We start from the raw sequence: 26,507 nt of genomic DNA, 5'->3' as shown, positions 1-26,507 counted from the left end.
ACTGTGTATCATAAATAACTAGTTTTTTAAATAAATTATAAAATAATAATTGCCAAAAATTGAATGTTTTAACATATGGTCTTTTACAAACTTGGGCTCCTTATCTCCATTTCACATTTGACCTGGAATCCCTAAAAAGTCCTTTAAAAAGTACATCAGCAGAAACATGAACAATCCCTGTAAATCTCTAAGAGAATCTGTTTGTTCCACCTTAAGCTCCCTTTCTGTCCTAGTAACCCAACCGATCTACTCCATCTTGTTTTTTACATAATATTTACATATACAGTATTTATGACTGTATTTGTTCTGTTCTAGCAACTTATGGATGCACTACTACACTATGCTACAAAACCTGATTACAAATTTTAGGGGGTTAGGCAGAATCTAGGTAAGGGAGGTTGCATTAATCTACTTTCCTATCTAAATAAAACAGAAAAAACTAAATATTTCTTAAATCCATAATCCTAAATCATGTTGGATATGTTTGTTAATAATGTGATGTGTTTGTTGGTGCTTCTATAATTTGAGCCAAATAAGGTAAACTGGCACAATACTCTCTTTTTAAAACTCTCCAAAACATATACAGTAAGATTTTGTCCAAACTGCACATAATCATACAATTTAGTCGCTGTTGTCTGGTTACCTAAACAGCGTGATTCACGGAACAGACAAATCTACATGAATTTATTCAGGAAATTAAAAAAGTGATGGGTTAACACATTCTCTGTTTCACCATCTCTCTTTTACTTATGGTGGATATTAATCTAGTGCTGTTTTATGTTGTTTTAATAAGTGTGTTTTTACCTAAATCAAGAAGTCTATAATTTTGTTTACCTGAGATTCGCAGAAACTTCACCCATTTCTGATTATATTAATTGAAATTAATAAATGACTCCAAGATTAAAAAGATTATCATGGCAGAACCATCCTTGGTAAATGATATGTAACTGTTTGTGTGAAAACAATATTAAATGGACCCTAACAGCAGTTTGCATTTTCAGCTGGAATATGATTGGGTGTTTGATGAAAACTCTTTAGCTATTTGAATCATTGCATAAAACATTACATTTTACTAGGTTAGTTATTAAATAATGAATGTTTGTGGTAAATATGCTTCTATATAAAATGCAATTTAAGTGCTAAAGCCTAACACCAAGAAAAATACATTTGCAGTGGAGGTACCCTCTCATTGCAATGTTCATTTAGGTCCACATGGGCAACTACCATACTCCTTGGCCAACAAACACCTCTTCAATCCGTCCACTACTTGCTGTGAGTGGTCACGTGTCATCCCCCCGCTACAATACAGGACTATTGGTCATGAAGCGTGGGGAAGACATCAATGCCTTCGTATATATCCAGTAGAGGCTTATCAAACAGGCTGTGGATTAAAGACACATGGTTGGTTTCTCCTTGACATCCCTAAATACACACACACACACACACACACACACACACATATATATATTAAAGTCACCTGCAGCATTTGATAAAGCTCTGCTGTTCACTGTAACACAAGGGATTATGGAAAATCTCCATTTCTCTAGCAACAACTGTAACACAACCACATCAACCACAGCCCACCGAGGTTGGATTATGTTCCATTTCAAGCCATCAGACGTGGTTAGTTGCTCATGGCCGGACAGAAGCTGCAAACAACCACAACATGAATGTAACTGATTCCAAATGAGTGCATAAAATGGTTCCTCAACTTCTCCCATGCAGTTGAATAGGCGGGTTGGGAGTCTGGTTGACTAGTACAGTGAACCACTACCGCATGTTCGGAACAAATCCAAGAAGAACCCTGTTTACATCCCCCTAGATGATTTATTCCTCCAGTTTGGAGCTACCGGTAATCACAATGCAGAGGTTAGTTATTTTTAATTAAACCTGAAGTTCAGCTTTAATGTTTGAAACCAACAAAGATTAGTCCCTAATATTTTTATTTGTAAAAGGCTTTTTTATAGCTAAATACATGAATTCTTTCATCTGACTTTGTGTAAGAGAAAAAGAATAAATTAAGTCTTGATGTCAGAGTTCAGCAATGTTTGGTTCTAAAATTAATCTGACAGGAAAGCAGTTTTGAACTGCACAGCATTGGTCACTAGTCTCTCATCTGTGCACCATGTTTCTCTGCAATAAACAAGTCTTAGACAGGAGGGTGATCTGTGTCTCCTGCAGCAACAACATGTTCCTCACACTGGATCACTTGACACAAAGTAAGCAAATTATCTTCTGACAAGCATTTTTAGTAACGAGTTCAGATCCCTTTTCAGTACATGGAAATAAAACACTTCCCATTTGATCAATGTCATTGCGATTTTTAAATTATAATTACTTCACCCTTTGTTTACAATTCAAGCACTGCCTTTTATTTTTCCCTGAGCTGTCAGCTGTAAAGATTTGGTCTGCTTCTATGGAGCGGTTTGACACATGGTGCAAAATGTCCCCTGGGGTGAAATCATGCAGCTTGCAGAAGAGAAAGCATCAAGTCAATAATTCTTTAGTAAATTAATCCATTGTCACTTTCCTGCAGTGCCAATGGCATCCTCAATAAAATGAGTATGATAGGAAAAAAGGAAATTATGCTGCTTATTGCTTTTACACTCAATGAATAAAATTGTAATTTTCAGCCAAAAAAAATGTTTATGCAATTCTTTTATCGAATCATCGACTCATGACTTTGTTCTCCAGGGTGGTAATGTATTAAGATTATATTATTGATCAGCAGGAAAGTGTATGGAAAATCAGCAAGCAATGTTTATATAAATGCATGCAGTAATTTTTGTGTCTGTGCATAGTGGACGTACATCTGTGTTTCATTAATATTTATTGTTCCACATTTTTGCAAGCCTTAAAAAATTTTGCTTAAAGACAAAAGCTGACGTAATTAAGTAGAAACAGAGATCAACTAACATTTGTGGCAAACATGTTGTTTTTTATATTCTTGGTATTTTATCTATTATTATGATAAGGCAGCGGGCACATATCTATCTATCTGAATATATTATATTACCCATATACAAATAATTGTACTGAGCCATAATTAAGCTTGTGCTAATTAGTGACAAGTGTTGTGGCTTCATTTTGTGCCTAAATTAACATCTTTACATTGGGTAGCCAATTCTTTCCTTTAAATGGTTGAGAGCCTAATATTTAGGTCTGACTAATGACAACTATCAACACAATCTGCTTTTAAATATAGTTTATTAAATTACGCCATCTAAGAGAAAAACAAATACGTAGAATATGAAGTATGTGGCCCTTTTGCTCACTGCCATGCATACTGAATAGATAGGAATGGCAGAAATGGCGCTATGAAGCAATGTGCACAGAAGATGGGATCAGAAAACTTATTGGAATACATAGATGTAGTGGATTCTCTGTTCCCTTGTTCTAATCATATTGCTACGAACAAGTGTTTTTGTTTTGCACAAGATAGGAAGGATTGTTGTACTGATGCTATTGATGCTAATATTTCCTTATTTAGAAAATCCTAATTGCCAAACTTTTTATGTTTAATTATTTGCCTTAGTATTTTGATTTTCTGCCACTAGTGCACATGGCTTATGGTTTTCCCTAATGCACATTTATGTAGGTCAGGTTACTTCTTCAGTGTTCTTTTCTGTATATTTGGTAAGTATTAGTTTATTGATAGCAAACACCTACTGGGCACTGGGAATTTATTGATACATAAAATTTTCCCATATGGTAAATCCCTTCTTGTGTATTACAGACAAATATTGAAGGCAAAGTAATTGCCTGTAAAAAAAAGGTTGAAACTCGGTTCCAGGGCCTCCCCATTTTTCTGACAGCCCAAAGCCAAAGCACTTATCACTTCTGTACGGCTTACTTGTACAAACCACACTGACAGCTTTCTTTCTGCCTGTCTTTGATTTAGGCATTGCTTTTAATGAAATCAATGAAAATATTTTTACAGGTGACACTCCCAGGTGCCACACAGAGCATTCCACCTAGAATGCTCATCAAAATAATGCAAATCCTAGTTATCTATCATATAGTATTTCAGTGCATTTTCCTTTTTTTTCAATACTTTTTAAATTGAACTTTTAACTAACTGGGTGGGGGGGATACATTTCTGCTACCACATCCCTTAGACTTCAATCTTGCATTCTAATTTAAATTTGGGATTTTTTAGGTACCTAAAGCAAACCTGATCAATTCATTATTTATTAAATATATATACACTTAACATTGAAAAAAACACAATGTGTTCCACCAATATTTTTAAAAGTTCAAAAACATATTGGTGTCAGATATTCAATGAATAATCAAAATGCTCATTTCAGTTCTTTGTGTTTTACTACTTGGCTTCATCAGAAGGTCGTACTTTCATGCAGAAATGGTTTTGGTACATCATCTTTAATATCAACTTAGAAGAAAAAAAAACACACACTGAAACTACATTCCATAGTACAATCATAATAAAATGTAATGGTAATTTCTCAAGCCACTTGCACTTACATGTATTTTCAAAAGGACTTTTACTTTTTACTCTTTGTATTCACCCGTGCATGAATTATTCAACTTTCCCATGTTCATTATTGTCAATCATGTACTGCTTTCATAAATTGCCAGGACAATCTTAAATTAAACACCCAATTATAATTTCATAACACCAAATTGTGCAATGAATCCAAAAAGAAAAAACACACATATACTCTTATATTTATTAAAACCCCCGTTATTCCTTTTAACTGTAATCATATCAATTTAAGCAAGCTCTTTATCCAACCCTAACTGCTACCATTCACTGGAACCACAATCCTGTCAAAAAAGCTTTTTATCCAACCTAAATACTACCATTCACTGAAACATGAAACATTGTTCTTACCTTAAATGTCAACTAGCAGGTTTAATGACATCCTCTACCTTCCTCAGTTCTTACCAACCATTTATTAAATATAAGCATTAAGTAAAAAATTTTTTGTGATTTTTTATCTTAGTGTTTAAAATTAAAAAATTCTAAACGCTAAGATATAAAATCACAAATATTTTTGTAGCTCAGCCTCAATAATTTGTGAGGTCCCTGTTTTGTGTAATAAACATTGTTTAATCTGCTGTTTGTCTTCTGCTAAATTGTGATATCTTTGTTGCTGTTCAATTGGGAAGCAAGTAATCTGTTGCTTAGTAACTGATTCTTTGTGACTCTTTAAGGCCTATAAAATATACATTTAGTCAAGTAAATATCATTTCCCTGTTTATCCTAATAAAATGCTTACTTAATACCTTACACTGATAAGATATGACAAACACATCTTTATATACCAGATAAGATTGTCAAGAAAGTTAACGTTAGTAGATGCACTAAACTAATTACATTTGACATTTAGCAAAGATAAAGGGTCAGTGTGCCCAAAAGACATATTTCAGATTTTTTTTTTTAATTTTGTGCATTAAACTACCTAATAGTTCCTTTTGGCCCCTTGGCACTTGAGATGGTAGATCCCAAGGGCTTATAAAGAAGGGCAATCTTGTCAAATGCTGAATTTGCCATTTAAATGCATGTTTTGGAATGGCGACCTTAGCATTTGACAAGTTTGCATTTAAACCTGCTTTGCCCGCAGTTCAAACACACATAAATAGCACATGCTGGATCCAAATTGTGGCATAAAGCAGGTCAAACACAGTCGTTAAACTGTCATGTGCACTGCGTAAATAAAGTCAATGGGATTTTAATGAGCTGCATTTCACGTGCATTCCAGAGAAGCACATAAGAAAACAACACCCTTCAACATAAAGCCTTACACTTGATTCCCCCTGGCTTTCACACTATTAAAGAATAGCTAATCTTAGTCACCCAGCTGGACTTTGTTATTTTATATTACTGAGAATGACAAGGGAGCATAGTAATAGCATAGCCCCCAACAGGGGGTTATGCCAACCAGGTAGTTCTGCTTCACTATGCTCCCTTGGTTTCTGTTTCTCCTATCTTCTTTTTGTTTAAATTTTAGGCTTACTATAGGTAGACATCAGCAGGTTGAGAGCTGTTAGCTAGACTCATGCCTTCAGCTGTTAGGACACACGCCAGGGACCTATAAAAGAAGACGACAGTAACTGTTAGCCACAGTCATTCCAGGAATCTAAAGATGAACTTTTCCACTCACCCCACCTTGTTTTGCTTTGTCATGGCCTGTACTTCTGTGGCCTAGGCTTTTTCTCTAGAAGGCTTCTTGTGAAGGCTTGTGATGTTTTTTTTCCAGAGCTGTAGTAGCTAGGCTCTCTCTGGTTGTGTATATTTTAACAATATTTTAATAATGATTTGTTCATTAATTTACTTAAAAAACATATTTAAAGCCAAAAAAGGAAATTGCCAATTGAAGTTACAAAAATTAATGGTAGTGTTTCTTAATTATTTAACCTTACATAGTTATGTTAAAATACAGTTGCATATTTATTAAGATAGTGCTAATAATTGCTGTCTATAATCCCATGAATACATAACAGGGGACCATTTAAAGCAGCCTTACTCAACTTTTTTTTTTTTACATGAGGGACCCTTGAAATAACTTTCAGGTTCTCAACGAACCCCTTCTATAATTACTATGTCCACAGCTCACAGTGTATTGGTTGGATGCTCATTAGGAAGAATGCATCTTATTTGGCCAGCCACTGGTAAGAATGTCATCCTTACAAATAGGCAAAAAAATCATCAATGTCACTTACACTGGCCCAAGGAAGCACAAATGCTTATTGCTCAAGGACCCCCTTGCAATCTCTGGAAGAAACCTGGGGTCCAAGGGAACCCTGGTTGAGAAACCCTGATATTAAGGTAGCTGGATACTTGGGTGGACATTACCCCATACTTCTTTACAAATCCAACTACCATTTTATATTTTGCTTTTTTTTAAAAAAAATCCTATTCTGTTTTTGAAATTCTGTAGAATTTGTCTATAGATTCTGTAGAATCTTTCTACATAAAACTAAATTAAAACCTTTAAGAAATCTTCCTTTTCTATTTTCATACTAGTAGTAAATTAAAATAATCTGCCCCTGTTTAAATCTGTCCCCCTATAGTAAGGCGTGCTGATTTTTTTTGCAGCTTAATGCAACACTTTATGATGGGCCCTCCCGCTCACTTTTTCTGGGGGGCCACATATCCCAGTCTGACCCTAAAGGAGGGAGTGCCCACAAATATGCTGAAGATGATGTTGATTGAATTTTTTCTTTCTTCTTCAATCTGTTCATAGTGCCTTCAATATCAGCCTCAGTGCCCTCCTACCGCATAGTACTGAACCTAAAGTGGTTAAGATCTTCAAAAATATTGAAAACTTTCTTGGCTATATTTTACTGCAAGTCTTAATATTTTTTTCATATATTTTTGGGCTGGCAAGTTTATTACACAACAAAGTAAAGAATATGTTGTAGGATACGGAAGTGAATGGCAACATTGAATATGTGTGCATTGTTGCTGATCGTGTAGCCCACGTGGAGATTGTGTTGCAAAACAAAGGACCAATTTGCTAGTGAATGCCAAGAAGACTTTTTTTTCCTGGGTTCATTTAACCCCCTAACCGCTAAGCCCGTAATTTCTCGCACTAAATATTTTTGCTCTTTTGGTTAACCCCGTATTTTTTCGCCTACACTAAAATCCCCACTTACCTGGTCCCACTGTGCTAATCCAGCGTCGGTTCCGTGTTCCAGCGCCGGGTCCATGTTCCAGCGTCGTCCTCCAGCGTCGGGTGTCCCTCTCCTTAAAAGAAAAAGCCGGCCGGCTTAGAGTAGAAAGCCAGCTGAAAAAAAAAAATTTCATGAAAACCTGTGACGCTTTTGGAACAGAAATCTAGAAATCAGTGTAAAGCTCAGGTGGTTAAAGAAAGATTTCAGGGCAGCAGTTGACTTTTTACCTATTGTGCAGAACAGGACAGTCAAAGCTTGTCAGTCTTGTAGCTGGACATGAACGATAGCTATGCAAGGAGGTGAAGGAGAGGAATTATTATTTACCCCAAAGACATTCATGGTGGTAATAACTATTCCGTTAGCTAATATGTTGGTAAATCTTTAATACTGCAACTTAACCAGACCATTTACTGGTGGTGTTATCCAACCACATTACAAAGTATAGAACTATATTGTTTGAAGTAGGAAACGTGCAGAGATACAAATAATTGACAATTTCCTGGAGAAACACAATCCAATTTACTATAAACACTTGTCTCTATATTTTCCTGTTTGGGTGTTTTCCTTGCTTGCCATTTGTTATGTTTCATTCATAAAAACCAGCAGCAAAAACTATAAAAAATCCAGCAATATTATAACATGCATTGCAAGAATTGCCAACCTTTTTTTTTAAAAAAAAGTATTTAAAATATCCTAAGGCTTTTGTGTTTCAGATGTTCAGATTGTTCAAAAGTAACAGGCTCAGATGCTTGCCTTCATCATTAGCCCTGTCAGCATTTTCCTTCTTCAGTTTATTGGAGTCCTCTAAATGAAAGTACCTAAAGCACACCAATAAAGAAATGTTAAGTCTTTGATAGTTTTTACACCTGTCTATTCATTTGATAAACATTGTTGTGAAAATGTAATTATGTTTGCACTGTCAACATCAGTAACAAAGCAATTAACAAGAAATCCCAAGGAAAGCCTGGAAATAAAAATGTGACGTGACATTGTATTAAGCCTCAAATTATGTTACATTGGAATTAATTTTTTTACTATAGTGCATAAAATGGCATGTAAAATAAAAAATCTAAAAAATGGACACTGTTCTCTGTCACAAATGTTATGTTGTAAGATGTTCCCAATATTAGATATAATGCAGATAAACCTGGCATGAAAGTAGGCTAGGAGTTACCATTGGCTGGATACCTGCTGACATTGCCCCATTCTTGCACTGGGCTCAACCGCAGTCCAAATCTCTCTTATTCAAATGAATGCTCCAAGTTCCTGTTGTGGGCTGACAATGGAAACCATTTTTTGTGATGTCAGATCAAAAGGGAACAAATAAGGGAAATGATTGATTGAGTTTATATATACTTTAATGAGTATTTTGCAGATAAACACGTGTTACCTATTTACAAATGACATGATAATTTCTTCCTAAAGCCATCATACAGTTTATTACTGGGCCAATAAATTGCTGTACGAAGGATTGAAGATAATTACATTTTTACAGAAAAAACATTTTTTCCTATTTGTACCTATCTAAGAATAGAGATATTTATTTTTGTATTTGTATTGTTTTATTTCACATTATAGTGATCTTCTAGTTTCTGCTACCAGCAAGAATTATGTCCTAATCCTTCTGATGATAGTACAGAATACAGGCTAGATGTGATTACTGTTAAATGACCTGCAGTGCATTGTCGATAATCTCCACAATAAAGCATTGACCAGTTCTGAACTATGATATGATATACACACTGCTGACAGTTCAATCACAGCACAGCAACAATACCGAATTCTTTATATTTAAAGTGCTGATACTGTTTTCCTTGCAAATGACAGTGCTGACAGATTGGCCAGGAGCTTCATAGAAATCTGAACAAGGCAATAGAGAAGGGGACTGCTGAAAGCTCTCCTCCATGCAGCCAGCTGAACATGATGAATAGACTGTGATTATATGTGACAGGTATTAATATGACCATTCATTTACCAGAGAACACCTGCAGTACACTTTAATAAATGCTAGGGGATGAAGAGATTATATGACAGCAAGGGGAAGTGAATCCTACCCTAGATCTCTGTTACAGGCATATTAAAGGCGAAAGGTTAAAAAACATAAACCGACATAAAACAAATAAGGTCATAAAATATTTGCCTTTAGTAAAAAAAAGGGTTTGGTACTCCAGTGGTAATTTTTCTTAGTAATGTAGAATATCAAAGCTTTTGTTTTACAGATTTGTTCCTTTATTGTGCTGACATTTGTTAGAGCTAGAACAGACAAGCAAATTTTCATTTCTGATCCAACACGTCATCCATACATCAGCAGTCAACCGATTATAAGGGGGGTCCTGATCAGTTGTGAATAGATCACTTGTTTTGGTAAATATTGTTTGAAAGCACACAATTTGTATCGTGTGTGAATGCTTATGTGCATCCAATCAAAATTCTAATCCAAAAACAATTGCAAAGGCAAAGTTTTGTACATGTGTGTATAGTTCGGGAAGATGGCCAAGCTCAAAATTGGCAGGGGATTTGCCAACTAGCCTTGCAGTTACCAGTGAATCATAGAGCTTAGTGATGCCTTTGGAAAAAGTATAAAATAGATGAATGAAGGTGGAATATTATCTGAAAACTGGTAAGACTGTTATTTTCCAAATTGCCCTGCTGGCTATTGGTCACTCGCTAGTTGCTGGTTACTTTCTAGATACATTTTTTTAACAACTTTTTTACTATTAGCCCTTCTGTATACCAGAAATGTTATTTGGGAATGACCTATTGTTGTGTAAATGAGTATGCGGCACAATTTTATGTACTCTGTATGATATACTATTTTACTTAATATACTCTTTGTTGCCACTAAAAACCCAGACATTCTATTTCTTTTCTATCAGTATTTACTACTATTGTGGGGTTGGCAAAGCAATTGACAAACTGCCAGATGATGGGTAAGACCTCCTTCACCAATTCACAGAAGGACTAGCTTGGATGCAGCTTCAGCGCTGCTTAGTATGTTGGCACTATATAAATCCTGTTTATTAATAAAATTATTATTAATAATAACTACCTAATATTAAAATAGATACACAAAAAGGTATATTGGTTGGGTAATTGGAACCACCCAGCACTGTAGAGATAAGATCACAGGCCCTTGTAATGCTTTTTAACCACTATGTCCTTTGCTGAACAGTACAAAACTCTACAAACCACATGTGTTTATAAGTCATACTGTTAATTATTGTTAACACCTGGGAAATTTGACATAGGATATCAGATCCAAATAATTGCATGAACTGCTGTCAGAGACAGAAACCTGGTTACACATTACTATGGAAAAGAAAAACATATGTCATTAAATGTTAATCATTTTGCAACAATCGCTAAAATTCACACAAAATGTAATATAAAAATAATACCTGCCACATAATGGAACTGAATTATAAGCCTTCAATTTGTACCTATGTAATAGGATACAACTAATTCTTAATTATCTATGGCATTGTTTCTCAACTAGGGTTCCTCCAGAGGTTGTTAGGAGTCCTCTGATGTCGGGTTTTGTTTATCTGTAAGGGTGACTCACACTTGCCAGCCATGTAGGAGACATTCTTCCCATTGACTACTAAACTAATGTACTGTAAACTGGATATAATAATTATAGAAGGGTTTCCTGAAGACCTGAAAGTTTTTTTTTTTTTTTTTTTTTTTTATAGTAGTAATGTTAATGTGACCATAAACTTCTTGATCTATTCAAAACTGAGGGGTTTCAGTCATAAATCAGTTTTCACTGTGCTGTCAAACTTCAAATCTGAATGGTGGTTCAAACAGGTATAGTACACAACTAAACCACGTGAAAAAACCCTATACAATTCAGTGAATTTAGACATTATTGAGATGACCTGCTGAAGTTCAAACTGAGCATCAGTTTTCTCTTAATTAATACATTCAGAGCAGCATTAAAGTATGTATTTTATATCTGTATCAAGTTAACTCTGCATTATGAACGGCCTATATTCATAAATGAACTCCATTGCTATGTTTTACCTATTTAAAAAACTTTTTCCCAGGCACTTCCTGCTAAAGGGTGACAGAGCGTAGTAACCCTGTCAATACTTTCAGTGAACTGTCATGTCAATACAAATTGCAGTGGACCATAGTTTGTATGGTCCACTGCAATTTTGTATTGGCTATTGACCAATACACCATGTTCACCAATATGAATCCAGCACAGAATATAGTAAATACTGAAAAGAAGTTGCAGTAGACCAGGAGTCCTGAAATGCATGAATTGGTGAAAGAACAGTAAACTATAAGAAGAAAAACAAAAGCAAATTGTTTGTGTTACACAGTACTTTATCGAATGAAATGCCAGTCTAACAGGGTGTACATATACTTTAAAAAGATCTTGTCAACCTTGTCAGTGAAATACATACTCATTTGATAAAGCAGAGCTTCAATGTGCGATAATACTGGTGCTGTTAGGGTTCTGTTTACTGGATTGGTGATGAGTATCCTTGCAGTGATGACTCTTTGCCAGGCATTGCTCACATAGTTTTTTTGTACTTTGGAAATTTGAATGGGACTGACCCATGAGATGTTTGCCCTGGGCCCCAAGGATCCAAAAAGTTCTCTTTTTTGTGTTTTCCTATGGAAAATGTAGGTATACTATTCCAAGGTATTCATAACATTTAGTCAACAAGCAATCTGTAAAGGAGATTTCAGGTGAAGAAAAGGCAAAGCAGACTTTTGGTGCTTGTCAGCCACAATTCCATTCATTTAGAGAAACTACTCTTGCTCATAAGGCAGGAACAGTTTAGATCACCCTCTTAGTGCCCAGGAAACATCCAGAATACACAAAAACCAATGCCAATTATTCTCAAGTGTTATTACAGTTGGTTGCTTTGGGTATTTTGGGGCCAGTCTGTATATCTTTCCTTCTACCAACGCAAGAGTTGTTCAGTCCTTTGTCCTATTCTGTATACATAAAAATACACATAATAATGCAATATAATATATGCATCATGGAAAATCATGGTAAATATGATTTCCTATACGCCAGGCATGGGCATTGGAAGGTAATTTAAAATAAACAGATGAACATGCATACACAAAATGCTGTAGTACTGCACACAAATGTGTTTCATGGCCCCTAATAAAAACTGTGCTGAGAGAAATTTGAAGGCTTTACATGTGAATGCAAGTAACAATAAATTATAGACTCTAATGTGAATTTGAAGTGGTTGCTTGTTTTCATTGCAATATAAATATGATTATTATTATGATATGATGCTGTATATTTACTTAAGCCTATCATGCTACTTCTGGATATATGAAAACAAAGACCTGGACTATTTGACCAACCTATAGTTTAAGGGCCATTTCATTTTGGTAGGTATTGGTCCATTTTGAGGAGGATCATGTCAAAGTGTAGTATGGTATACTTCATAACGACCGATTGTTCGATAATCGTTAACAACAAAAAGTGCACAACGGCTGACCGACGAACGAGGATTGTCGCTGGAAACAAAAGACCATCCTGGCAGATCTGATTAAGCGACAATCATTCACTATCTATTGTGTGTCCGGTCGTTCAGTGATTGTGCATGTTTCTGCAGTACACTTTCTCCTTTACATGTCACTTCCTGCATCGTTCAAACGATAGTATCTAGCGTGTGTACACTATTGGTGGATTGTATTTGAATGATGGTATTGTTACAACATGTACAGAATTGTGCACAATACGATTGTTCAAAATAATCGTGCATAATCATTAGTCATTAATTTTCTAACGATAATTATTGCAAGTGTACCTAGCTTTAAAGTCGTTTGCTAACTTTAACTTTGTGCCTTCATTTCCATTTTTTTCATCAACCAACATTTATCTTGACAGTGGTTTGCAGCATTATATTGACAAATTAAATCTTCATCACCTTGGCTTTTTAGTCTGCTTAGACCTTCAATTAAAGTCTGTGCAAACTAATTTTATCCTTACATTTGGCCTGGTTAAAGGCCTTGGACACAAGATCTTTGTGATTTTTTTCTATGAACATGCTGCTTCAGCAGCCAACATTTATCGTTGATCAGGTCGAGACTCCTGTCTTTAAGACAGGACAGAAGCAAACTGTCTTCTGGGAATGGAACCATAAACGTCCATTATATTTCTCCTGAGAGTTTTGACGTTACTTTAACTTTGGTGACTACATTCTTTTATTGGTGTTTTATAAGCGTATACTTTTCAAAGGAACTTTGGGAGTATCATCATCCACAGTTTCTTAGTGCCAAGCAGTAAATGTCCCTCAGTAAAAAATAAGGCGCATTGATGTCTGTGTTGTATGCAGGGCCATATTGAGAAGTTTCAAGCTCTTTACTAAATAAACTTCCTGCCCCCCATTGTCTAAAAGTCCCAGTGTTGCAAAGGTTAAAGCTCTTTTGTTCAGGGGAAGTAACCCTTGTCCCTCACTGATGACAGTTCCATGCGTTTGTATGATTTTACTGGAGGGACAGTTAGAACTATTCAGTAATGCAAAGAGTAAAGTTTAAAAGCATGTAACAGCCAAGTAACAAACATTTTTTCTATGTTTTTTTAGTAAATTTAAAACTGCATGTGTTGGAACTTTACACTATACTGAATAAGCTAAATTTGGTTTACAATTATACACCCCCATTGTGGTAGTAGCTACAGCTATTTTGTAAGCCTGTAAATGTAATTTAAAGAAATTATCATAAGGAAAAAAGACTTTTAATCAGAAACAGTCTTACCCTCACTGGCAACAACAGTTTTGGCCAATGAAACCAAATCTCTTCAGTTTTACTATAAATGAGGACACCTATAAACTAGTATGCAGTCCACCAGTGATGGAGCGAAAAGTTTTTGAGACAGGAATTTTGTTTCTATTAATGATAAAGTAAGGGCATCTGTTTTATGTAAAAAGTTGTGTGTGAACCAAAGAGAATGCCTAATCACAACCCAAGCACAGCAGAATGGTGTTAAAGCTCGATTGCAGCCAAAGGCCATAAATGCAAGTTGTACTCATGTGTCTCATGGTGTTATTATCAAAGTTTTTACTTCTCTTTAAAAAATGTATTCTGTTAAGAATCTATTGCCTTTCTCTTTTTTATGACATGGTTATATCAGAGCTAGCCACTGTTGCTATATATTGACATCAAACATCTGACTACAACAGCTTCAACACACCGTCAATGCTTCTATAATCCACTTGAGCATTTGATACTTTGGTCTTCTTTTGAATTGTTCAGAATAGCACTGAACTCATGACACAACACTAATTTAAGATGTCGTTTTTTTCCCACACAGAGGTTGGATATGCTCAATGTATATAAATATATAAATGTCCTATATAGAAAGTTCAGTGGCACATTGTTTGCTTTCATGTCACCTTAAAAGATGTAGACGGCTCTTTCCTAAATGAAAAACATGTTTAATCTTTATCTTTAGAACTGCCTAGGTAACTAAAGAACAAATAGATAGCTATTATAATAATAAAATACTCTAGATTTTTTTTAAAATGTGGATGTTTGCATTTTCCATTGAGAGATGAGGATGGATAAATACTTATAGTATTTTATAGTATAAAATAAACCTGAAATATTTGGGATGCCATCTTTGACCTCCTTCTGAAAACACTGGTTGCCTGGCTTTTATGCTGACCCAGTCAGGATCATACCCAATAATTTGTTTATTGTCCTAGAACAGGATGGGAGGACCCTTCTTGGACAATCAACATCTGCTGCCATGTGTGACAAGGAGTTGATGTGGACCTTGAAAAATGGATACCTGGATGCTGTCAAAGAATTCATTGCTAGGGGTGAGGATATAAATTGGACGCTAGTGGTTGAAGTCTGTACTTTATGCAGCAGGCTGTGGACAAGAAGAAATACTGTCAAAGGGAGCAGATATCATGCACCAGGTAAACATCATCGAATGAAATGTCATCATTTCTCTTCTGTCAGCTACCTACAAAGGACATTTGAATTGTATCAAGCTGCTCCTGAAATGAGGGGGTGACAGTAATATGAAGGGACCCGATCAGCAATAGTAAGTGCCCTTGAATCTACAATCAGCCAGTCAATTAAAGATCTACTGCATTAATGGGACGGGATTGTCAGCATTGTTTGCTTCTCATTTCCCTTGTTTTTGCTGCAAATTCATTCATATTTTACATCTAAAATGGGGGGAAATGCAGTGACAGATGAGAGAGTAACAAGACATAGGACAGAATGCCCAATGTTTCTGCTAACTTTTTCAATACTTTGGAACATACCACTGTCCTCAAAAGCACAGAGGTATTTTAAGATCATTCAAAGGAATGTTTCAGAGAACCTAATTATAGAACATAGCTTGTTTACAAAAGAGGTATTAGAACTTCCTCTTTATATTAGGGATTGTTTGATCCAGTTTGGCAACCAAGCTAGATTTTGTGATTTAAGGAGGGTCTATTGTTTTCAAATTCATTTGACATGACACACAATTATTACAAGAAAACACAATTATTTTGTGAATCTACTAAGCACAAAACAAGTGCTTGTATTTAAAGCTGAACTGAACCCAAGTTACTTACCTAACCCTGTTCACTAATAGGGTGCCACCATCTTTATTCCTCTCTTCCCATAGAGGATCCTTGCCCATCTTGATTGGCCGGGCTGGGATGCGCAGGAGAAGTTGGCATGTGCTGGGTATTCTGGCAACCAAAGCTGACACTCCGCATGTTCAGCTCAGTTTTTTGCCAGATACTCGGAGTATTTAGGCACGTAGGAGGAATAATTCCAGAAGGGGCATAGCCTGTTCCTTTCTGCAATAATGACCTGTCTGATCCTGTATTCTAAAAAGCATTCATGATTTGCAAATAAAACTGATCACAAATGGTAGATGTTAGAAATAAAGATAAGTAAGGGCGGAAGATTAAAAAAAAAAATAAAAAAATGTTTAGTCTAAAATAAGTTCTGAGAAAACAATTATTGCATAAATTAGTCTAAAGAAAGTTCAGTACAATAATTAGATAGTACTATGCTTTCATAAGTATATTCTGGCTTTAATTTTCTTGTTAATCACAGAACATACTTGATGAAACTATTAATGTGTGACTACAACAACGTGATCTCCAAGTATTTGTCTGATAATGATGTTATAGATTCCAAAATCAATTAAAGAAGTAACAAATTTAATTAGTATGGCACTTAGAGGCTTGACTTTGTGTTTCATTTGTTTCTAACAAATGTGAAAAGCTTCCTTTCAAACATTAATTAAAAGTTATGTTTCAGAACTCATGTTTCCCTTGGCTTCCATGATCGTTTTCAAATAAAATGCGTTTGAATGTTAATAACTAATGTTATTTCCAGTTATTTTACATATCATTAGTTTGACCAAATAATCAGTGTCTGGAGAAGTTAATACAAGTTTAATGATTGTGACAAGCAGTGTATATTCTATTCTAGTCTATAGTGTATTTTTTATCTCTAGTGGCTCTAATTCAATGTCTTTCACTACAACAATACAGGGTGTCCCAAAAGTCAGTGCTGGAGCAAGCGTTAGGGCAAAACCAGGGAAAGTCCATCCAGAGGGCTGCACTGGAACAGGAGCATTAAGGCTCGTCACTGACCCATAACTTTTCCAAGAGCTGAGGGTCGTTTTTGTAATGTGTAGAGCTTTATCACTCTCTGAAGGATCAACTGAATCAAGCTTTTGTCAATGCAGACTTCCATTGCAGCACCCCCAGATGGACTTTTTCAGGCTTTGCCCTAACTCCTGCTCCAGTTCAGTGTTTTCATCGGTGGTAGTAGGCGGTGGTAGGTGGTGGTAGTAGTAGTTGCAAGCATTCCTCTGCATGGTTTGCCAAGAACAAATTCTGTTTCAAGAAACTTGCCATGCATAGCATAAATTGTGTTACGTGTTTGAGCAGTATATTGGTCATAAAGCGTCTCAAACTTGCGCTTAACTGCAGTCGGAGACTGAAAAACTTCTTGCTAAACGACAATTTTGCAACACTGCTCCAATGTCAATTGGCGAGCCATGGGAATGATAAGCCTATAAAAACTACAAAAACAAAGTTGTCATGCTGATGGCCTCAAGTCTCTCCGAAAAATACCTGGAATTAAATAGTAAAATTGAAGTCTGTACTGACTTTTGGGACACCCTGTATATACTTTTATACAAAAATTCAGTGGATGGTCACTTTGGACTCAGTTAATTTGGAAAAAAGTGAAAAAAATATATTTTCTTTTTTTTTGTAAAATACCACTTTGTATAAGAAAACTCCCTGACTTTGTGTCTTAGTAGAGTAATTTGATATATTGTCAAAATAATTTTTTTTTAACTCTACCAAACTATATTCAAAATTATACAACTAACATTTCCATGTTGTTTTGCAAATTGTTGTTATTTGATATATTTTATAAATAAAAAAATAACATTAAACTGGTATCTATATTTTTATTGTTATTTGTTATTGTTTGCGGAGAAAAAAATCTTAAAAAGTGCTAGTGCTTTTATACCAATATTAATAAAATCTGTAACAATCTGTTTATTTACTAGTAAAAAATAAATTGGTATAGAGTTTTTATTTTAAAAGCCCGTTTGGGGACTTCCATTGCCTGAGAATACTATTTGTTTGGCTGCTATGCTGATCCAGTGACTTTATTACTTTCCAAGTTCCTGATCATGAAAGTTCATTTTTTTTTTTTAGGCTAAATGCTTTTTCTAGGTCAGTGACTCAAAACATGGTTGACAGCAGCTGTTGATCATGTCCCAAACAATAGATTTTAAATACAGAATAAATTGTAATAGGTCCATACTTTGATCACTTATCAACTGTGAAGATAAATAGTCATTTTCATCTGACTGTTCTAGAACTACAAGCATTGCTGAAGGGTACAAGGATTAGCTTTCGAAAGTCATTGGTCTTTTTTAAGTCTCTGATCTCTTATGGAAATAAACCTGTTTTCTGTGGACTTTTAACACAGTAATGTAAACTTTCAAACTTAGCCTGTAGTGGACTTGGAAAACGTTATACCAATGGGTGTATATATTGGAAAATATGACTAGGGAACGTGATTCATAACCTAATCTCAGTGGAAAGGCAACAAATTATTGGCAAACTGGTGTGTGGAATGTGTTGTCAGGCCATTGGGGTGATGTTATCTGCTTGGGTAAACTTCATGACCTGCATTTACTCTGCAAGGGGGTATGTGGTTTGGATCAGTCATTATAACATACTGTCAAAGTGAAGGTACCTCTTTAAATCTTGAAACAATGGACTTTTGCTTCCAAATTACCTGTTAAAATGAACTGTATAGGGGGAAGAAAAGAAAAATGGATTTTGGCAGCTCTAAAATAAAAGAGCAATCTTCTCTGCCAGAAGATTGTATATCAGCTTAATAGGATTTTAATTAAATGTTTCTTCTAGTTCTGAATCATTTCTTTTTTGTTTAAATCATCACTCTTATTCTCATCCAATATCATCCTTACTGATGTTACATAGTGTTATACTGTAAAAATTTGCTTACAGGAAATTGTAAGTAAATGATTGTCAGTCCTTGCATTTTATTTTTGTATTGTGTGACAAATTTGGAAAAGGCTGTGAAATTACAGATGACGGCATCTTCATTTTAATGAATCAAAGCTGGCAGCTGTGAAAAATATTACATTTACAGTTTATATGACATGGCATGCAGATCTGTGTTTGGATAGTTTACAGAATTCCCCCAGCAATACTGCAATTCCTAATTGCTCCAGTCTGTATCACACTTTCAAATCTATCATATCTCTGAGCTGCTTTTAAACCAGAGGATTTCTATTTCAATTTAGTTAAATTTGAGATCATTAAACATAAAGCAGAGCCTTTAAGCATTATTCAGTAAAGCAGCGTATCTAGCAAACCCAATGTACAAAGCATAGTACAAAGATCCTAATAGGATTTCAGCTTACAGAAGTCTGATCATAGTTTAATTCTGATTGGTTGGTATTTGTATTTTGTAGTTTACTGAATATTATTTGCCTTGTTGAGAGTGTTTGTATATAGTTGCTAAAGATGCTCATACAGTATGACATGTTTTCAATTGATTAGAAGTTAGATTTGATAAAAAAACAGAGAATCTAATCAAAATCTATTTAAAACTATGACCTTCCTGATTGAACATTGATGAGGAAACTCTGTTACCCTATTTAGCATTGCAAACTCCAGTAGACTTAAATGGAAATCATTGGGGAACGCTTCACAGCAACCAACCCTTAAACAGTTTAGCGAGGGACCTCAAGTAAGTTCTGCACAGATGCCCACTGTTGGCTATGTCTGCCACTGGGTCGGTGGTAGTTGGGGAACAATACCTGCTGATTAGCATTAGACATTAGTCTGCGGAAATTGGGGATGATGTTTGCAGCACTCAAAAGGGCTGGTCAATGAGATTAAAAACTAAAATAAAAAACCCATATACCTATTTTAGGTCTAGTTAAAAAGTGTTTTTTTTTTGGTTGTTACCAAGGAAGAAGTTTACATAAAAACATCAGAAAGAACAACAGAAACTCTATAGTTGTATATGTTTATACATCAACAGGTGCAGTAAAAGTCCATAATAAAGGATATCATGGATTTTGCTGAATCATTTTCTGTGATTGAACCTAGTTTCTCAACACGTTTAGCAAAAAAGCTTGCTCAGGGGATATAGGAATTTTTAAGTTTCATAATATTCCTGAGGTTAGATGTACTTTAAGAAAGTTCTGTTGGGTTCTTTTGCCCTGCACACTGCATGAATCTCAATTGGGGAACCTGCCAACATTCTTATTTTAAACCAACGAGAGCTTGGGTATCTAATAACCTGTTTGTTGACCCGATTTGGTGACCTGACTCAATATTCCAATTATTGTGGATAAATCCATGTCCCTTTAGTAACATAACCCCCTTTGGAACTTGCATCTAATGTCTTCTGGTATATCTCATGAGTGGTCTGAAATTTAAAATTTCCTTTATCACCTGAAGAAGCTTTGTCATTTGACTACAAAAACTTGTTACTAAAGAAATGGCTGTGTATTGAGTGTTATTTGCAGTAGTACAATCATTTTTATTTTTAATTCAAAATGTATTTGAGGTCAATCAAGCTAAAGTCAATCTAATCAAAGTCAATTCCTATATGGCTAGCTTTAGATACTATACCACAAAATAAAACTCCTCTCGCAGATACTTCTTCACAGAATCAATAAAAACAGCACACAGTCTTAAATGTCATATTACAAGAAAGCATCATTTTTATTATCTGACAAAAAAATGAAAATGTTTTTTAGTCATTTTAAATGAGAAAATGGCCTATGTGGTATATCATTTTTAATGAAAGTTAAGTTTTCTTTTTAAAGCAGACGCTATAAAAAACTAAACTTTCTCACTGGAGTGCTTAACGTTTTGAACTCTTTAAAGTTTGTACCTTGTAAAGAGTAGTGTTCCTATATTCTTTTGAAAAATTCTTTTATCTTATTCTTTTATTAATACCCAATTGGATTAATTTGCTCTGGTAGAAAAATCAAGTGCGCAAGCTTGTACTTTATTATTACAGAAGGATTTGGAGACTTGCCTGGGAATTCTGCACCCCCTGTGTAAATTATTAACTTTAAATATGTTTATGCAATACCTAATTTTTGAAGTGTATCTAAATGAATGTGATGTCTCATTTAAGTTACACTGTCTTTTACACACAGAGGAAAGGACAAAATTAACTTAACTTGCTCTCTGTCCAGCATTAACGCACTGAACTTTTCTTGTCCCTGTACTGCATGACTTGTTAAAGTTTGCACAGCGATTTTGATTGGCTCCATAAGACAGGGATGAGCCAATCATGAAGTATCTAGCATAGTCACATGGGAGGGAAAAAAAAACATACCTGGAAGAAAAGGGTATTTAACCTTTCTGGAGGCTAAATTGAGCAGTTTACTCATGATAAAAGGCGAGTACATGTTGCTGAGGTTAAAAGACTGAATATAAAAAAAAAAAATGCACTCCATATATTTTCTGGTTTACAATAGTATATGCAATGAATATAATACTTTATTTTTTCAAATAATACACAATTGTTAAAATTATGTAATAGCACTCGATAAGCAGCTTTCAAATCAGCTGTTCACCTGCAATTTGACTACAAAATTAAAATAATATTTCCACTACACTAGTAAATATAGCAATTTGTTTTGACTTAAAAGGCTAAATGCATGAATATGTGCCCTGAGAGAGTTATGTCCAAATAGCAAAAGCCTGTTATTTGCCTTGTGATTGGCAATGAAGAGGGATTTGGTTCTTGGCAGAACATAAGACGAAGCTGACAACAAAGCTTTCTTTTCATGCTATCCAAATGAACATATTTCTAATCTGAATTTCAAATGCTTGACAAGAGGGAAAATGTGCAAGAGGCACTTTCATCAGGAAATTACTTCATGGTTTTAGTATAATTAATTGTATAGGCAATCATGCAGCTCTTACATGTGCTGTATAACACAAATAAAGCCACTATGCATAATAATTATTATTTGTAAAACTGCCAGCATTTAAGCTGTACTGTATAATTGCATAATGGATAAAAATGACTTGGTTGGTCAGTAGGACTTAATATGGCCAATCTGAATGCATCTAAAAATAAATGAGAATAAAAAAGTGTTAAATAGAATCCTGCAAAGGCATATATCTGTTTTTCGGTGTGTCGAATGCCTGCTCCGCTGCTTTGTCTTGCAGTTTCTTCTGTCTTGTAGTAATGTAGGGACCAGCAGATAAAATCAAAGTACACCAGGTGTTCAAAGCTGGCGCATCTCTTACCTTGCTTTTGGCTAGTAAAGCAATTCATCGTAGTCTTGGGCGGATGAAAAGGCAAAGATGGGATGGGACCTCTTTTAACAAATACTTAGCATACCTCATAACTAAAATATTTTAAAAAGATTGGAAATATCAAAATAAATGGATGCCAACACTTTGTGGCTTAATTTAGATTTTTTACCCAGTTTACTCTGATGTGTACTTTACCACAAAATTCTTAGCAAAACTTGCTAAAAAAAACTAGTTCAGCATAATAGCACTGCAGTCCTCAGGTGCATAAATTCATAAGATATATAAAAAGGCTGAGAAGGAATGAGTATGATTGATGTTACTATGAAAATTCTTCCCACGACTATGTGGATGAAGATCCTATTTTTGAGGGTTGAGTAATTTCCTGTGCAGTGTGGATTTGTTCCCCCCAGGGGGTTGGCAGGTTTTTTTCAATATTGTTTAAGCATTTATTCATATATTGTTTTCTTTATATTTACCTATGATTAGTTGAAAATTGAAAATGTTGAAAAGTGTTTCTAGTTGTCTTCTCTACTTCTTTTGTATGCTCTGGTTCATTCTATTCTAGGCTTAGTACAACACAGTTATACCATTTATTTTTAGATTCATGGTATTTTTCTCAAGTTAATAATTATGGTGTCATTACTCTTATAATTTGTTTTGCTTGTAATAGCTAATGAGGGTATCTTGTATGGGACATACTTATCTAATTTCTTCATGGTAGGTAATCCTAAATGGAAATCTAGTCCCAGAATACAAGCCGAGCGTTCTAAAGTATATCTAGTATTGCTTTTTGTTGCTTATCATTTTATTTAATTACCAGTCCTAATGCATAACTTGTCATTAATTAGTGTTTCTACAATAGCTTTCCACTTGTTTATTCACATGAAAATTAACATCATGTTTTGTTCTATTTATTTTTAACCACTATTTAAATTATGCAACTGTTGGCAAGTTTGTTTTTTTATTTCTGTTTTTCATATTTTTTTTTACATTGTTGTCAAGTGGGACTAGTAAAGTGGATGCCTGTTTTTATTCTGTTTTTGTTTCAACTGTACTTTCTTCTGCATTTTTTGTTCTTTTTTTACTAATATAAAATGTTACCCCATCCTTTAGCAGATTGGAACAACAAGCATAAAAGCTGGTATCCCAAGGGCTGGGAGGTCATTGGTATGACAGTCTTTATCTTGATAATACTATCTTATATACTTTTCAACAGCAGGTGGGTATTTTATAGGGTGCCATGCTCCCCCAAAACACCATCATCCCTTGGGTCTAGAAGGAAGTTCATTTTTAGTTCTTTACAGGGCCACAGTTAAAGTACACCTTCCACCTATGCAAAACATTAACTTTTTAAGATTTACCCCCTACTTTTACAAAATCATATTCATAAAAAACAAAAATACCTAACATTGCTTTTTTTTCTCCAAGTGGTCTTGTGCGGCATCTACTGGCGGTCCACTAGTACAGAAGTTGCAGCCCAAACTGATTACATCTATGGAAGATTTTTTTTTTTATATTAGTATACACTATCATGCAAGTGTGCTAAACTATCATGCAAGTGGTTTTTTATCTTCTTTTTAATGTGAAGGTTTCTCTTGAAGGGATAATTTGCAAGCAGTGTCCTAAATTATGGAATAATGCTCCTGTTTTTGGTATTTGTGGTGGAATGAGACTTCCTCTACTATCTCTACTGTTCTTTCTAGTAGAAAAAAAGAGTTTCTCCTTACCGTGATTGGATGTTTAAAGTAAAAACAGGTTTCCTTTACTGCACCATGGCTCTATTTAAATACTAATATACCAAATGTTATATTATTGGACACTGTGGGCTAATGGTATACATATTTCTTCATATTTCTAAAAATTACTCTCTATATTAAATGTCATTGTCAGTGTTAAAATTTTAACTTGCACACCCATTAGTAATTAAATGTATAGAAAAGCATTTAATGCAATGGTGCTTGCTCATCTATAAAATGGGTTTTCTACGATCACTGTATAATTATTGAAGATATGGTAATTTGTTTTATTGAGGTTATTTTACTATATTGCAGTTCACTACTACATTTTACATTTTATACTATTTTTTCCAAATTGCTTTTCAGCAATTACATTTGCATGTGCAAAGAAAACCTAAATGCAATAATTGTAAAATTCCTACATGCAGTGAGAGTATTGCCTCCAACTCTTCTGTGATTAGGAAGCCTGGTGAATTATGCATACAGATGTAATACAACGTGATGATAATGGTGCTTTCCAAATGTGACATAAATAATAATGAACAAGCGGTAAACACAATTCTGCTTCACATCTTTTCTCTTTCAATTTTTTTTAAATGTACTAGTAATTGGAATTAAATTCAGTTATTGTTTAGTTATTATTTACATGACACCACACTTACTCTGTTTTTAACATCCAGAAACAAGAAATAAATTGATTTTTTTTCCACCCTAAGCTGGTTTTGCTTAACAGCTTTGTGACAAACAACAAAATGCATATGAATGGATAGCTTTTTTGGTTGGCAGAGTGATTAAATAATTATAGCACATTGTTTTCTTTTTTTTTAACAATGAAAAGCATTTTAAGTGAAATCATTAGTGAATGTCAAGGATCTAATTAATGTTTACAGTTAAGAATGTAAAAGAAATTTGTCCAGACTTCCCTACAGCTAATAAAATATGAATAGTTCTTTTTTTAGTCCTTAGAGATGCATACAGAGTGTATGTGCATAGACACCTTCAATATATGCATGATAAATTAAACTGAGCAACACTGACATTTAAATGTATTAGAACTGTACAGCGATAGAATAGTAATTACCTCCAGCAGTATAATATAAATATTTAAAGATACTGTACCTCTGCAGTAGCCACATATGCAATGGTCTGAACTGATCAAAAAATCAATTCAGAACACTACCTGAAGCAAAATACATGGCCAGGGAAACAAGAAGCTTGTGAGTATTAATATGGAGCAGAATATAATTTTGAATTTTAAACATAACTTTCTGTAGACATCACAAAAACCATTACCAGTGAGCATTTACTACAGCACAAAGTACAACATTTTTAACAGACATTCAAATATTTAATAGCTGCCTTTTGTAATTGTATTTTGCATTTCCGAACTAGTCCATATTATTGCCTTTATTTAAAACAATCTGAAAATCGCTACATTCATTTTTGATAAGTGTTATGTATATGAACTTTTTCTTAGAATTGGCATGTATATGTTTTTTTAAACATCCTTTATTTTCATTTTCAACATAAAGGAAATACATTTTATAAACATTGCTTTAAATAGAAAAACATGTTAGGAAATTGGTATAGGCCGTACTTCAGTAACACAATTCAGAGATATCAATAACATCCATGGGTCAGAAAAGAGTTGACAATGAAAAACCAGATTGTCATCATTCATAAGCAGTTCAAACAGGCACAGTAGTCTCAGATCTATAACAATAAAGAAAAACATTGAAGTCTCAGAGTATTCACATATAAGCAATTACCCAGTGATAAAGAGACAATGAAACCAAGAATACGAGAGTTCAGGAAAAAAGAAAGTGAGTGGGATGAGGGATTGGGAAAGATACATGAAGAATAGAAAAAGGTTTTATGGGTGATGTGGAGATGTACCCAGACGTAGAAATGATGTAAGAAGTATGACCAAGGTGGCTTCTATATTCCACAAAGTCTGCATATTGCATCCAATAAAACCAAGTCTTATGAAACCTTTCCCCATTGCCTTGGTTACTCGCAGTACAGTCTTTGATACGCATAATTTCATTTACTCTTCAGAGTCAGCTGTTCGAGGGGGCCTTGAATTCTCCAACAGAGTGATATGTAGGACCTAGCTGCAGTTACAAGATGTCTTGCTACAGAATGTTTATACGATTTGAGAGAGAATGTGTTTTGGTTCAATAAAAAGAAGTCAGGGTCTCATGGCTCTCAGTGAATATTTGAGTGATTTCCCTGACTATTCCAGAAGGACCTCAGAAAAGGCAGAACTGGGAAATATGTAGCATCATGCCTACAGCCCTGAACATTTCCAGCACGTGTCTGAGACTGCTGGAAAAAG

General features: G+C 34.7%; 1 pseudogene; it reads left to right on the top strand.

Annotated features, from left to right (window-relative positions):
• Positions 1–15,293: 15,293 nt before the first annotated feature.
• Positions 15,294–16,775, top strand: LOC140332561 (myotrophin pseudogene; annotated as a pseudogene).
• Positions 16,776–26,507: the final 9,732 nt, after the last annotated feature.

This window comes from Pyxicephalus adspersus, chromosome 6 (assembly GCF_032062135.1).
Source record: "Pyxicephalus adspersus chromosome 6, UCB_Pads_2.0, whole genome shotgun sequence".
Classification (NCBI taxonomy): domain Eukaryota; kingdom Metazoa; phylum Chordata; class Amphibia; order Anura; family Pyxicephalidae; genus Pyxicephalus; species Pyxicephalus adspersus.
This window is presented reverse-complemented; position numbering and strand designations above follow the sequence as displayed.